This window comes from Microcaecilia unicolor, chromosome 3 (genome assembly GCF_901765095.1).
Source record: "Microcaecilia unicolor chromosome 3, aMicUni1.1, whole genome shotgun sequence".
NCBI classification, from domain to species: Eukaryota; Metazoa; Chordata; class Amphibia; order Gymnophiona; family Siphonopidae; genus Microcaecilia; species Microcaecilia unicolor.
Window position 1 is genome coordinate 510,410,037 of NC_044033.1, and position 16,688 is coordinate 510,426,724.

Here is a 16,688-nt window from a genome sequence, read left to right on the forward strand (position 1 = left end):
GTGCCGTAGCGAGGGCGGCTGACACCCAGGGCGGGTCGCCGCTGCAACCCCCCCGGTGCAGCACGGTGCCCCCCCCCTCGACGCGCACCCCCCCACCCCGGAGCGCATTCTTACTTGAAGCGAGGGGTGGGCGAGAGGGCTGATCCGCCCCCGAGTGCCAGGGGCGTAGCTACGGGTGGGCCTGGGTGGGCCCAGGCCCACCCAATTTCAGCCCAGGCCCGCCCAGCGCCAGCGCCAGCACCCATTGCTGGCCACTGCTGCTTTTCCTGTTGAGCAGCAGGGCCGGCGCTACAAAAAGAAGAAGCGCTAACGGCGCTAAGGACGAGAAATGTTAAAAAAAAAAAAAAGCGCGGCACCGGCAGGCACTGTCTCGGCAGCCTTGAGGCATTGGCTACTGGCTCGCAGGCTCCTCCCGTCTGCGGGAGGAGCCTGCGAGCCAGCAGCCAATGCCTCAGCAGCCAATGCCTTAAGGCTGCCGAGACAGTGCCTGCCGGTGCCGCGCTTTTTTTGTCTTTTAAACATTTCTCGTCCTTAAGTTAGCGCCGTTAGCGCTTCTTCTTTTTTGTAGCGCCGGCCCTGCTGCTCAACAGGAAAAGCAGCAGTGGCCAGCAATGGGGGCTGGCGCTGGCATGCAGGGCGGGCCTCGTCGAAGAAAAGAGGGAAAACATGGAAGGATGGGGAGAAAAAGAGGGAAAACAGATGGAAGGATGGGGAGAAAGAGGGAAAACATGGAAGGATGGGGAGAAAAGAGGGAAAACAGATGGAAGGATGGCAGAGAATGAGGGAAAACATGGAAGGATGGGGAGGAAAGAGGGAAAACTTGGAAGGATGGGGAGAAAAGAGGGAAAACAGATGGAGGATGGCAGAGAATGAGGGAAAACATGGAAGGATGGGGAGAAAAGAGGGAAAACAGAATGGCAGAGAATGAGGGAAAACATGGAAGGATGGGGAGAAAAGAGGGAAAAACAGATGGAAGGATGGCAGAGAATGAGGGAAACATGGAAGGATGGGGAGAAAGAGGGAAACATGGAAGGATGGGGAGAAAAGATAGAAACAGATGGAAGGATGGGGAGAGAAAGAGGGAAAACGGATGGATGGGGAGAGAGACTCTGGATGGAAGGATGGGGAGAGAAAGGGGAGAGACTGGAAGGATGCAGAGAAAGGTGAGAGACTGGAAGGATGTGGAGAGAGAAGGGACACTGAACAGAAAAGGGTAGAGTGATACAGAGACACTGGTTAGAAAGAGGGAGAGAGACATTAGATGGAAGGATCAGGAGAGAGGACAGATGGATGGAAGGATGGGGAGAGAAAGAGGGAAGACGCTGGATGGAAGGGTAGGGAGAAAGAGGTGACACTGGACGGAAGGATGCAGAAAGAAAGAGGGGAGACTACTGGAAGGATGGGGAGAGAGAGGGGAGACTGGAAGGATGTGGAGAGAAAGAAGAGAGCTGCTGGATGGAAAAGGAGAGTAGTGAAAGACTGGAGAATAAGAGGAAGGGGCATGGGGAGAACAAGGGTGAGAAAAAGATGAAAAGCCATAAGTAGATGAAGGAAATTAAAGAATGGATAGTAAGAATGAATTAAATCAGGACAGAGAGGCAGAAAAATATTGAAGAACGCAAAGAAAAAGGAGAGAAAAATGAGAAATGGCCAGGAAACCGTGGCAGAAGAGTTAAGCGAAAACGAAGGAAAGCAGAATCTAGAGACTGGGAGCGACACAATGAGAAAAGTAAATGGCCATACAAGAAAGGTAAAGAAAATAATTTTATTTTTAATTTAGGATAAAGTAATATGGTACCTGTGTTATTGAAGTTTCAGAGACCAATACTTCCTCCTTAGGTCAGGCGAGGATACCGTAACAGCATTATACTGACCTGAGGCAGGAGGTTTTGGCCTTTGAAAGCTCACTGAAAAGGGTGTTATGCTATTAAATAAATTTTCTGAAATCTGATGCACTGAAAAGCAGCACTTTACCCTGTGTGACAAATGCATCTAATTAGCGTGACTAAATTTTGCTGGGGGAGGGGGGGTAGAGAGAAAATTTTGTGCCCACCCAGTTTGGATTCAGGCCCATCCAAAATTGGCAGTCTGGCTACGCCACTGCCGAGTGCACGTCGCTGGGAGCTGCGTCGGCTCCTCTGGTTCCTTGCTCTTTCTGCCCCGGAACAGGAAGTAACCTGTTCCGGGGCACAGGGAGCAGGGAACCAGCGGCACCGACACCCCCCCCCCCCCCCAGCGGCGTGCACCCAAGGCGGACCGTCCCCCCCCTTCCTATGCCACTGGTTACGAGGTGCTCGGTATACAATGAATATTCAAGAGAGAGAGCTGCATGCAGCCGAGGTCGTGCATGCAAATCTTTCTCATGAATATTCATTGTGGATATCCTGAAAACCTAACTGGCTGAGGTGCCTCCAGGACCAAGTTTGATAACAATGTAAAGCACTTTTGTAAAGGGGTCCCTCAGCTTTCAAATGAAACAGACAGATTTCTTACTAAATATTTTAAGATAAAGCAAAACATTATCTCCCACTTACTTCAATATGGATCTTTACCTGACTTAGGGGTCCTTTTATAAAGGTGCGCTGAAAAAATGGCCGCTCTGGTGTAGACGTGTGTATTGGACATGCGCAGGTCCATTTTTCATTGCACCTGCAAATAAGGCCCTTTTTTGGGGGGGGGCCAAAAACGTACATGTGTCAAAATAAAAATTGGCGGTGTCCATTTTGGAACCGAGACCGTACAGCCACCCACTGAACTAGCGGTAAGATCTCACCCATTAACCGTGTGGTAATGGTCTACTCACGTGCAATGCCGATTACCGCCCGGTTAATGCCACGCACCGTAAAATATCCGGCGCGCTTTGTGGACGTGCATAAAAAAATGAAATTACCGCCCGGGACACCTGGTAGTTGGGCAGTAGTTCAAAATGGACACGCGTATGTGCCAGTGGCGTAGCTACGTGGGGCCACGGGGGTCTGGGCCCCCATAGATTTGGCCCTGGACCCCACTGCTGAAGACCCTCTCAACCCCCTTCCCGCCGCCAACCCGCCCTCGCCAACCTGCCCTCGCCTACCTTTGCTGGCCGGGGACACCCAACCCCCGCCAGCCGAGGTCCTCTTCTTCCTTTGTTCTGTTTCTGAGTTTGACATCCCAGACTCACAGAAACAGAACGAAGCCTTGCAGATCAGCCAGCAACTCGGGCCGCTGGATGATCTGCAAGGCTTCGTCTGTTTCTGTGAGTCTGACTCAGAAACAGAACACATTGTACGTGCAGGACGTCAGACTCGCAGAAACAGAACGAAGCCTTGCAGATCAGCCAGCAACTCGGCCGCTGGCTGATCTGCAAGGCTTCGTTCTGTTTCTGTGAGTCTGACTCAGAAACAGAACACATTGTACGTGCAGGACGTCAGACTCGCAGAAACAGAACGAAGCCTTGCAGATCAGCCAGCAACTCGGCCGCTGGATGATCTGCAAGGCTTCGTTCTGTTTCTGTGAGTCTGACTCAGAAACAGAACACATTGTACGTGCAGGACGTCAGACTCGCAGAAACAGAACGAAGCCTTGCAGATCAGCCAGCAACTCGGCCGCTGGCTGATCTGCAAGGCTTCGTTCTGTTTCTGTGAGTCTGACTCAGAAACAGAACACATTGTACGTGCAGGTCGTCAGACTCACAGAAACAGAACGAAGCCTTGCAGATCAGCCAGCAACTCGGCCGCTGGCTGATCTGCAAGGCTTCGTTCCGTTTCTGTGAGTCTTACGTCTTGCATGTACAACGTGCAGGACGTCAGACTCAGAAACAGAACGAAAAAGAAGAGGACCTCAGCTGGCAGGGGTTGGGGTCCCCCGGCATCAAAGGTAGGTGGCGACAGGGGAGGGTTGGCAGCGGGAGGGGGGGGTCGAGAGGGTCGTCGGCGGAGGGGTCAAAGTTGGTGGTGGTGGTGGCGGCGGCGGGGGGGGGGGGGGGTCGGCAATGGTGGGGGGGGGGCTAAAATGTGCCCCCTCACCTCGGGCTCTGGACCCCCCTCCCTCCGAAGTCTGGCTACACCCCTGGTATGTGCCTTAGTAAAATGGTAAAATCAAAGAATTTAGTTCCACTCCCAGTGCACCTGCTCTCCTTGGAACATGACGGTTCGACAGTTTGAAATTTAATCAGGTTAGTACTAAGAACAACACAAATCTTTGAAGTACAAACACATCAGGCTCTAATTGTTTTGTTTGTTTGCAGTGCTGGTGAAATAGTGGAAACAAATTCTTCATGACAAAGTAAAATGGTCTATTAGCAGTAATGACAGCATAAACTCGAATTAATGGAAGTGAAGTATTTTTCATGGTCCTCAGTTCTTCTGCAGATACCACCTAAAATGAACTCTGTAGTTTCTGATGGCATGTCACACCATTACAGAAAAGGCTGCATGTTATTTGACTTGTGGTACAATTTTCAGAATCTATTGTACACTGGGTTAAGAGACATACGGGTCAACGTTCAGCCGCCAAAGTCATTGTTTTTTTTAAACACCTGCTATAACAGTCAAAACATATTCAGATATTCAGGCACTACCAGCACGTTTTTTCTAGCGAAAAAGGTGCCGGGTACTCAAATGCCAGGGCACCCTTCAGGGGTAGGATGATCATTGAGGGACCCACCCCACAATAGCCAGGCCCCCCTGCAAACAAGTCACAGAATCTATGACAAGGCAGAATTTGTATTTATTTTATTTGTTACATTTGTACCCCACATTTTCCCACCTATTTGCAGGCTCAATGTGGCGTACATATAGTACCGTAAAGACGTTCGCGAAGTCGGTTAATAACAAATACGAGGTTATATTGTGGTCGAATGAGATAGGTGTGTATCAGGCACCATGAGTGTCGAAGGGAATGAAGATTGTATATTGTCCTGTACGATCATTGGTTATGCGGTGTTGCTGGGTGTGGGGGATTATGGTGGATCGGTGGGGTAAGCCTTTTTGAAGAGATTGGTTTTTAGTGATTTCTAGGTGCTCATGGAGTCCATTCAGTGGTGTGCTGGAGCAGGCTCTCAAAGGCTCGCAAGAGCCGGTTGTTAAGTTTTTAAGAATTTTGGGAGCCGGTTGTTAAAGTAGGGCCCTCCATGGCTACTTTAACAACTGGCTCCCAAAATGTGGGCTTGGGCCCCCTGCTGAATTCTCTTTTACTTTGCTGGTGGGGATGCTGAGCCCTGCCAGCCAAGTAAATAGACTGCTGCTGCTCGCAGCTCCTTGTTGCCAGCAAAGGTATGCCTAGCGTGCCCACACGAAGGGAGGGAGGAAAGAGAGGCAAGTGTTGCTCCCTCCACCCAGCCACCCCTGGCCCTTCTAACTGCAGAGCTGGCTACGTCCGGAGAAAGAGCCTGTTGTTAAAAATTTACCAGCACACCCCTCAGTCCATTCCATAGTTGTGCGCTTATGTAGGAGAAGCAGGATGTGTATGTAGAGCCTGAGCTCTTTCATTAAAATATGAGGACCATGGGTCAATTTTAGCAGACAAAGGAAAAGGTGCCAGTACTCAGTACCCCCAAGTACCCCCTCAAAAAACGCCCTGGGCACTACTATCCAGATAGTGGTCAGTACTGAATTTCTGGAGCAGGTGGCAAATATTCTGTCTACTATCTGGATATTTAGGACAGCATTTGATCTGTCCTAAGGGGGTCCTTTCATTAAGGTGTGCTGAAAAGTGGCCTGCGCTGGTATAGACGCGTGTATTGGACGCACACAGGTTTATTTTTCAGCACACCTACAAAGAAAGCCTTTTTTTTTGTTTTTGGCCGAAAATGGACGTGCAGCAAAATGAAAATTGGCGGGCATCCATTTTGGGCCTGAGACCTTACCGCCACCCTTTGATTTAGTGGTAAGGTCTCACGCGTTAACCGAGAAGTAATCATCAGTGCGCATACAATGCTGATTACTGCCTGGTTACCACAGCGCACTGGGAATGGCCCTAGTAACATAGTAACATAACGTGGAGGAGCATAATCGAACATCGCCGGCGAAATAGATCGCCGGTTATCTATTTTGGCGGCGGCGCTACAGCTGGCCGGAACCATATTATCGAAAAAGATGGCCGGCCATCTTTTTTTTTTCGATAATACGGTTTAGCCCGGCCAAATGCCAGAGTTCGCTGGGGTTGAGATCGCCGGTTTTGTTTTTCAGCCATAATGGAAAAAAATGCCGGCGATCCCCAACCCGGCAACATCCAAGGCATTTGGTCAAGGGAGGAGTCAGCATTTGTAATGCACTGGTCCCCTTCACATGCCAGGACACCAACTGGGCACCCTAGGGGTCAGTGCGGTGAATTTCAGAAAATGCTCCCACATGCATAGCTCCCTTGCTTTGGGTGCTGAGCCCCCCAACCCCCCCCCCAAACCCACTACCCACACATGTACAACACTACCCTAGCTCTTAGGAGTGAGGGGGCAACTACATGTGGGCACAGGTGGGTTTGGGAGACCTCCCCATTTACCAGCACAGTGTTACAGGTAGGGGGGGATGGGGCCTGGTCTGCCTGCCTTAAGTGCACTGCGGTACCCACTAAAAGTGCTCCAGGGACCTGCATACACGCAGGCCTCTAGGACTTGTTGCTGCTGTATAACCTTGGCACACCAGTTGACACCCTGAAGACTAATCTCTTTGAAAAAGTCCTTTATTTGATTAAGCACCTTTACTCACAATTAACTGCAGATCAGAGGTTGTGCCCCACTGGCAAAGAGGTCTCCCTGGTACTGAGATTAGCAGTAGGTCAGAGCTGGCAGAATGGTGTACAATGCCCTCTTTCAGCACCATTCAAGGTACGAACTAAGTTCTCTAACGTGGGTAACACATGAAAGGGATCTAAAACTGGCTTACAAAAAATGGCCACTACCTCAAGGACTACCAGAAACAAAACAGGGCACACTCTGACCCAGTAGCAGGGGGAAAAGCACCATGGGAGTGAAATGGCCGGCGATTACTTTCAGTAAATAAGCTGGTTAGTAACATAGTAGATGACGACAGAGAAAGACCTGTATGGTCCATCCAGTCTGCCCAACAAGATAAATTCATATGTGCTACTTTATGTGTATACCTGACCTTGATTTGTATCTGCCTTTTTCAGGGCACAGACCCCAGAAGTCTGCACAGCACTAGCCCCGCCTCCCAACCACCAGCCCCGCCTCCCACCACCGGCTCTGCCACCCAATCTCGGCTCAGCTTCTGAACAGGATTCCTTTATGTTTATCCCACGCATTCTTGAATTCCATTACAGTTTTCATCTCTACCACTTCCCACGGGAGGGCATTCCACATATCCACCACCCTCTCTCTGAAAAAATACTTCCTGACATTAGTTCTGAGTCTGCCCCCCTTCAACCTCAATTCATGTCCTCTAGTTCTACCGCCACCAAGAACGTTTTGGATTGTGTGGGGTAGTAAATGATGTAAGTACATAAATACATAATCAGTGTTTTGTACTTTGTGATGTAGAATCATTTTCTCCTGAACAAGTGAAGCCTAAATCTGCTTATCATGTTGAACCTGAGATCCCAAAATCTCAACTTTGATATTACAAGAGCCAACTCCTTCCAATTTCTGCAAGCTGGACAGAGAGAGTATAACTCCTCAACAAACTTTGCAGAGGGATTCCAAAGTAGTACTACTACTACTACTTATCATTTCTATAGCGCTACTAGACGTACGCAGCGCTGTAAACTTGAACATGAAGAGAGAGTCCCTGCTCAACAGAGCTTACAATCTCATTAGGACGGACAAACAAGAGATAAGGGAATATTAAAGTGAGGATGATAAAATAAGGGGTTCTGAACAAGGTTAGGAGTTAAAAGCAGCATCAAAAAGGTGGGCTTTTTAGCTTAGATTTGAAGACGGTCAGAGATGGAGCTTGAGGTACCGGCTCAGGAAGTCTATTCCAGGCATATGGTGCAGCAAGATAAAAGGAACGGAGTCTGGAGTTAGCAGTGGAGGAGAAGAGTGCAGATAAGAGAGATTTACCCAGTGAACGGAGTTCCTGGGGAGGAATGTAAGGAGAGATGAGAGTGGAGAGGTACTGAGGAGCTGCAGAGTGAATGCACTTATAGGTCAATAAGAGGAGTTTGAACTGTATGCGGAAACAGATAGGAAGCCAGTGAAGTGACTTGAGGAGAGGGCTAATATGAGCATAACGACACTGGCGGAATATTAGTCGTGCAGCAGAATTTTGAACAAACTGCATCCAAAGTTACCTCCACAGGTCTAACTGGAGAGGGGGGGGGGGGGGGTGGGGAGCTGTCTCACTCCTCCCTTCCTAGCTACCTTCAGTATCCTCCGGAAGCAGCCAAGTGCAAAGAACATGCCGCTGTAGGTGTAAATCCAGGAGGGAAAGTAAGCAGCTGAACCTCGCCCTTAGCCAGTTGTAGCAACGCTATCTCCATTGTACTTTGCGGCTCCTCAACCACTCCCACCTACCGACCCGAAGGGACTGCAGGACCCATGGGGCTGAGCAATACCTTGATCCTGAGGTCCAGGCTCTTCCTCCACCCAAAGCAGTCAGAATGCCCCCTGCATTAGCCTGAACAAACTGGCATAAAAAAAATTAATTATAACCTGACTACAGCCAAAGAAAATTCAACACGAGGAGGAGCAGTCATACAGTGTCTTACTGCAGCACCATCTTGGCTCCCCAGCCATAATATATAATATGTTTTCCAAGCGTATACTCGGAGCTAGAGAAATATTGAGGAGCTGAAAGTAGCACCAGCTCCCTTTAAGGAGAGTGTGTCAGCTCTCAGCTGCTTTTCTCTGGGTTAGTCTGCTAACAGGGAGACATAACCCAGAGTTCTGGACTGGTCTGGAATGGATGATAAGCAAATGTGCTTTATTGGTCTGTACCTATAAAATGAAACTGTAAACTGTTTAGGTCTAAGGGGTATATAAATACTTAAAATGAATGAATGAAGATTCAGACGTGCTTTATAGTTTAACTCCCCTTTTAGAAGTAGGTAGGTAAATTGTTTTTAAAAAGTGGTAGAAGTTTCTGGAATTTCTAAAACTTTTGCATATATATTTTTGAAATTAATAAATTAAAAATAGACATTCAAGCAAGAAAAACTTGTACAGGAAAGACACAGGCAAGTAATATTATGGAGAAAAAAACCATGATCAAATGACACGACCAGTCCGCAATATGAACAGATCCCAAGATATATACCAGGGAGATTAAGGACCTCTTATCAAGCCGCCCTAGCGGTAATACCGACAAAGTCCGTTCACTTTGAATGGGCTCCGTCGGCATTGTTGCGTGCGAACTGCTAGCGTGGCTTGATAATAGGTCCTAAGAGAAGTAACTTTTTTTTTTTTTTAAAGAAAAAAGCTGCAAAACTAGCCCCTTAAATCCAGTGTCATTTGCAATGGAGGACCAATTCAAGGAGAGGGAAGCATTAGAAGCCAAAATGGTAGCTACATGGGATGGGTCAAAGGAAATGTATTTAACTGAATTATAAATGACTATTCATCTACTATAAAACTTAAGAAAGATCCCCCCAGCAGGCACTAATACAAACTGCTTATAATATCAGGAAACATGCAATTTGTTCAAAGACACTTATAATGGGGCCCGACATTCAGGCCGCAGGAGGGAGCCCAGCCAAGCTGTTATTCAATGCCAGGCCATTTCCAGTGACCGGCACTGACTATCCAGTATATTTTGCGCCAGTTTAAACTTAACCAGCCAAGTCCAGGGCCGCCGAGAGGGGGGGGGGGGGGGCAGGGGGGGGGGCAAAATTCCCCGGGCCCGGGCGCCAGGGTCAGGGCACTAGCGCTGCAGTCCCCGGTCTCACCTGCCTACCTCCTCGGCTCCGGGCCCCCTGCATTCAAAGCGGCAGTCGCAGATCACGTCTCTTCTGGCCTTCCCTCCCTGTGTCCCTCCATCGCGGAGACCGGAAGTTACATCAGACGAGGGCGGGACACAGGGAGGGAAGGCCAGAAGAGACGCGATCTGCGACTGCCGCTTTGAATGAAGGGGGCCTGGTGCCGTGGAGGCAGGCAGGTAGGCGGGGCGGCCTTGCCCCGGGCCCGGCCTAGTCTCTCGGCGGTCCTGGCCAAGCCGATATCCAGTCTGTTATTTCAGTGGCCCAATTTGGCCTCCAGAAATGCACTGAATATCTGCAGATAGTCGGTTATATTGTGCGATATAATCAGTTATCTGATAAGTGCTGAATATTGCCAGATAGCAGGTTATGTGCTATTTAACTGGCCAGGATCCATTCCAGGTTGGTTAAATGGTTTAAAATACAACAAAACTAAAGAACGTAATGGACATAACACAACTCTTCCGTTGTACGATTCCCAAATGTGGCTGTGCCACATGAACCTTATCTTACCACAACATCACTTTGTATTTGTTCACACCGGAGTCTGCAAACGCCTCTCCGGTACTATGTAAGCCACATTGAGCCTACAATAGGTGGGAAAATGTGGGATTATAAATGTAACAAATAAATAAAATATCGGGGGGGGGGGGAGGGGGGAATGATATCTAAAGAAAAGTCTAAGGGATCCTTTTAGTACTGCAGGCCAACGATTAGCGTGCATTAAATAAGATGCCCATTATATTCCTATGGGCATCTAATCATTAGCGTGCACTACTAAGCCACGTAGGAGCCTTCACATGCCGATTCGGAACTACGCCCGGCTACTGTGTGGCCCGGGTGGTAATTTCATCTTTTACCCACGCCGGAAAATATATTTTATTTTCAGATGAGCGGCGCTAACTGGGCGGTAATTGGCATTGAATGCACACTGACAATTACCGCCCAGTTAACACGCGAGACCTTACCGCTAAGTGAATGGGTGGCAGTAAGGTCTGAGGCCCAAAATGGACGTGCGCCAATTTTCATTTTGCTGCATGTCCATTTTTTGGCCCCCAAACAAAACAAGAACAGAGATGGATTTACCGTCTCAATACATTACAACCCAAAGGATTAAACATGAAAATTGAGTGGAACCAGTTTTTCTGATCAAACAGACTTTTAATTTAATTGAATAGCTGCTCTAAGTCAATTTGTAAGTCTGTATAACACTGACGAGGTAATCAGCTGAGCGCCGAGAATGTTAAAAGAGGCGCTCGGCACAGTGCGTCTGACATCACACCCAGTTGTTGAGAAGGAGGAGTTTGATGCAGCGTGCCTGATGTCATCAGAGGATAAATACCATCGCCATTTTGAATGCTATAGACAGAAGCGAGCACAGAACATTTAAAAGTAAGGGATGCTTCGTCAAGGGAAGAGGTATTTATATAAGACAAGAGGTGTCATCTTGAGATATGTATGTATTTTTTTGCAGATACAGTCGAGTATCCCATGGACCCTGATGAAGGAGGCGAAGCTTGGGCCGAAGTCGGGCCGTGGATGGGGTATAGAAGACTAAAATCATGCATAAGACTGCTCAGTAGTTTTAACGGCAGAAAGTTAAATAACCCCTGAGATTTATATGTGGAATGACCAAAATAATACGGGAGGGTTACACAGTAGAGGTTTTTGAGCCTATGATGAACAGGCAGTGCTCCCTAAAGTTGGACTCAACACAAGGAGTATTTGCCTGGATTTGAGGCTTTTCCTCTATATAAAGTAAGATCTCATCTGACTTCATATAAGTAATAGAGGTCACTTGATTTGAATGGTTAAGCATTAACTAACTGACTTCGTACGGACTCCGTCTTAGTAGTGCTAGGAGTTATTAAAAAAAAAAAAGGCCTTTTTTGCAGGAGCGCTGAAAAATGGACCTGCGTGCATCCAATACACGCGTCTACATCAGCGCAGGCCATTTCTCAGTGCACCTTAGTAAAAGGACCCCTAAATCTGTTAGCACGTCTTAGTAAAAGGATTCCTAGGTATCTGGAAATAAAGAAAACGCTACCACCAATGTAGCCGAAGAACAGAAACGGCATCTGATGATTCAAAAAAAAAGCAGTCAATTCAAAACATCAATTTCTAACTTGTTCCTTATTGTAGCCGTGACCTCTGTCTAGCCTGTAGCAAATAAATTCTGCTTACGGGGGCAACTTATCCTCAGGCACCAAAAGCAACTTCAGCACATCTGATGAGGGGAAACAGCAGGTAACTTAGGATAAATTCAATACTCACAGATTAAATTGACAAGACACATTATCCAAGCCTTTCACCTTGAACCAGAAAGAGGAAAGATCTTTAATGTTAGCAGACTGTGAAGCCTGAAGGGATGCAATCGAGTGCTCTGAGTTTTTATTGAAGCCATTTCTTGAAATAGCTGTTTCTGATGATTCTCAAACTGGCCCATTTTCTTCACCAAAGAGCAACCTAGGGCAAACATATTTTCCCAGACCAGTCACAGCTTCCCAAAGAGATTCAGGAATTATAGTGAAGGGTCTCACAGACAGGGAGGGCTCCTTATCCGCTTCCAATTCAAACTTCTCTTACTGAACTATAAGTGCATTCACTCTACCGCTCCCCAGTACCTCTCCGCTCTTGTCTCTCCCTACGCCCCCCCCTCAGTACTCCGTTCTGTGGATAAATCTCTCTTGTCTGTCCCCTTCTCCTCTACTGCTAACTCCAGACTCCATTCCTTTTATCTCGCTGCACCTCACGCCTGGAATAGACTTCGCGAGGCCTGTACGTCTAGCCCCGTCTTTGACCGTTTTCAAATCCAGGCTAAAAGCCCACCTCTTTACCGCTGTTTTTGACTCCTAACCACTACTCACTTGCCCTGTACCCTCTTATCACCATCTCTTTAATTCCCTTACCGCTTAATTGTGTCTGTTTGTTTGTCCTATTAGATTGTGAGCTCTTTGAGCAGGGACTGTCTTTTCATGTATGGTGTACAGCGCTGCGTATGCCTGTAGCGCTATAGAAGTGATAAGTAGTAGTAGTAGTAATGTAGAAGCCTGCCCTTGCAGATCAGCAAAGCAGCCGCGCAGGCTTCTGTTTCTGTGAGTCTGACGTCCTGCAGGACGTCAGACTCACAGAAACAGAAGCCTGCGCGACTGCGTTGCTGATCTGCAAGGGCAGGCTTTTAGCTGGAATGTTGCTAATGGAGGAGTAGCCTAGTGGTTAGTGCAGTGGAACATGGAATGTTGCTACTATTGGAGATTCTGTTGCTACTATTTGAGATTCTACATGGAATGTTAATATTGCTATTCCACTAGCAACATTCCATGTAGAAGCCTGCCCTTGCAGATCAGCAATGCGGCCGCGCAGGCTTCTGTTTCTGTGAGTCTGACGTCCTGCATGTAAGTGCAGGACGTCAGACTCACAGAAACAGAAGCCTGCGCAACTGCGTTGCTGATCTGCAAGGGCAGGCTTCAAGCTGGAATGTTGCTAATGGAGGAGTAGCCTAGTGGTTAGTGCAGTGGAACATGGAATGTTGCTACTATTGGAGATTCTGTTGCTACTATTTGAGATTCTATATAGAATGTTGCTATTCCAATAGCAACATTCCATTTTTAGATTGTGAGCTCTTTGAGCAGGGACTGTCTTTTCATGTATGGTGTACAGCGGTGCGTATGCCTTGTAGCGCTATAGAAGTGATAAGCAAGTAGTAGTAGGGAGGTCAGTAAGGGCAATGGCAAATGTAAAAAATCAAAGCACCTTCCTCATTGGCCTCTTCCACGGTCTCATTGCTGCTATAACAGGGTCTTGCTCCCCCACCACACCAGGATGCCACAGCATCTTTGGGCACATCAGCTTGATGCTCTACACACTCAAAGCTTTCCACTCCTACTGTATTTTGCAGCCCTCATTCACCATACCCAATCCAGGCATCATTGGGGAGACCAGGATCAGTGAGTTCTGGGCTCATGGTATGAGGGAGTACAGATGGGCTCAGAGGAACTTCCCTCTCAACAGCTTTCTGATGCTCTCCTTCAGGCAGCATAGGTATCCGTTGGGTCTGATGGTCTGGCGGATGAAGTGTTGACACGGTCCCACTGGATTCCCTGAAAGAGCGATCCTTGCAGGTCCTTTGGCGGAATAATCTTTCATACTCCTGGGATATGAAAGATATTGGGCTCCTCGGAGATCTTTCCTTTTTAATTTTTATTTGAAGGACAAGGGCCAGTTTTTGAAACCTTTGGATGTTAAATATTTTTCTCCTGCAGCTGACACTGTACATCTTTTCCCCATACATTTCCAGCTTGAATTCAGTCTATGTTTTTTTTAAATTGTTTTATTTATAAGTTTTAACAAATTATTACAAGAACACTTGTAATGGAAAAATGGAAGAAATTCTACATCATTTTCATAGGAAATTCAAAGTCTAAAGAGATGACTTTATCTCGTCCATTTCAAGTCCACCATTTGAGAGGAGAAACAAGGTAAAATTCCAGGAAAGCTTATTCTCATTAATACATAAATAGAAAAAAGAAGAGAGGATAATATGCCTGTTACTATCCTATTTACGGAGTAGATGTAGACAGAGCCTGCAATTGCTGACTAGGATTAGCTGCAAACTTAGAATCAAGAAAATTGCATCATAGAAAATATATTTAATTGAGCTAACTTTGATCACGCATTTACATGGAAAGTCTATGTTTATAAACTAGGCTTTTAATGTTTTGTGCAATTGGATGTGTTCACTTGACTTAAGAATTAATCCTGATAAAACAAATATTCTTCACATTAGATACCCCCCACATTGTAAACCACAAATATTGCTGAAGTTGGCAGGGGAGCAGATTCTTATCAGAGAGTAAATATTTTACTCTCTTTGCGCTGTCCGTGGCTGGCTGTTGGGCATCGGGGCCTCCTTCGCGATGGGAAGATCTTTTGAGCATTGCTTCATCATGAGGCCTTCTCGGCTCTGCTGCTGGACTGGGGTGGCCGTCTCCGGCGATGCTGTCTGCTGGTCTACTCTTCTGCGGCTGCTTCGTGCCTGGAGAGTGCTGCAGGATGACGGGTTCAAGTTTTGCCGATTCCAGTTGCTGACTGCTGCCTGCATTCCTGTTTTGGTCGCCGGCTCTGATTCCTTGCCTGCAGCGTCTCAGCGAGTCAAGATCTGATTCTGGACACCTTACCTTCCGTCTTTTCGTTTCCTTTTCCTTGTCTACCTATTTGATTAAATTTGTAGCTATATGCCTTTCTCTTCTTCCTCCCACTGTCATTGTACTGATTCATTAGTTCATTGTAAGCCGCTTAGGGGCTGCTTTATGTGGTAATAGGCGGGGTATAAATGATCTAAATAAATAAATTGTTGAGGGGTTTGACAGATTCTGGGTTGGCAATGTCTGCACAACTAAATAGTGTGATTCGTAAATCATATTTAAAATTGAATATGTTGCCACCAATTAAGTACTTTTGGATCCTCACCTTTTTCAGGTGGTTGTTCAGTCTATGCTGTTATCAGTCATTGATTATTGTAACACTGGAGCTCATTTTCGAAAGAGAAAATGTCCAAAAAGTATTATACAACAAGATTTGGATAAATTCTTCTCAAAACGTCCAAATCGGTATTTTCAAAACCTGTTTTGCAGACGTTTATCTATGCAATGTGTCTCGATGCATCCAAATCACAAGGGAGAATGTCGGAGCGGGCTTAGGGAATTCCTAACCGACATTTTATAGTCATAATGGAATAAAACAAAAATGTCTAGGACTAAAACTTCAATGTTCTGATCTACCCCCTCCTTCCCCCCAAATATGTGAATAAAAATATTACTGACCAGCCTCTATGACAGCCTCAGATGTTATAGCCAGTTCTATAACAGCAGCAAGCAGGACACTGGAGTAGTGTAGTGGTCAGTGCAGTGCACTAGAGAGGGCAACCCATGCCCATATCCTACTCTAGATTTTAAACTTGTGGTGGAACGTGAGAGTCCTCCAAAACTCTACTGTAACCACATATTTTTAAATTTTTGTTACATTTGTACCCCGCGCTTTCCCACTCATGGCAGGCTCAATGCGGCTTACATGGGGCAATGGAGGGTTAAGTGACTTGCCCACAGTCACAAGGAGCTGCCTGTGCCAGGAATCGAACTCAGTTCCTCAGTTCCCCAGGACCAAAGTCCACCACCCTAACCACTAGGCCACTCCTCCCTCAGGACTCTGCCGCACGTCTTATCTTCTGCCTGAACCGATACACTCATACCACCCCTCTCCTCAAGTCACTTCATTGGCTTCCGATCAGGTACCGCATTCAATTCAAGCTTCTGCTACTAACCTACAAATGTACTCGATCTACAGCCCCTCCTTACCTCTCAACCCTCATCTCCCCTTATGTTCCTACCCGTACCCTCCGCTCTCAAAACAAATCCCTCCTTTCAGTACCCTTCTCCACCACCGCCAACTCCAGACTCCGCCCTTTTTCCCTCGCCTCACCCCACGCTTGGAACAAACTCCCCGAGCCCATACGCCAAGCCCCCTCCCTGCCCATCTTCAAATCTCTGCTTAAAGCCCACCTCTTCAGTGTCGCCTTCAGCACCTAACCTCTACACCTCTGCCCAGGAAACCTAGACTGCCCAACTTGACATTTCGTTACTTAGATTGTAAGCTCCTTTGAGCAGGGACTGTCCTTCTTTGTTTATTTTGTACAGCGCTGCGTAACCCTAGTAGCGCTCTAGAAATGTTAAGTAGTAGTAGTAGTAGTATATAGGTGACCCCTTCACCCATAAGGGCTATTGTAGTGGTGTACAGTTGGGGGTGGTGGATTTTGGAGGGCTCAGCAGACAAGATAAGGATGT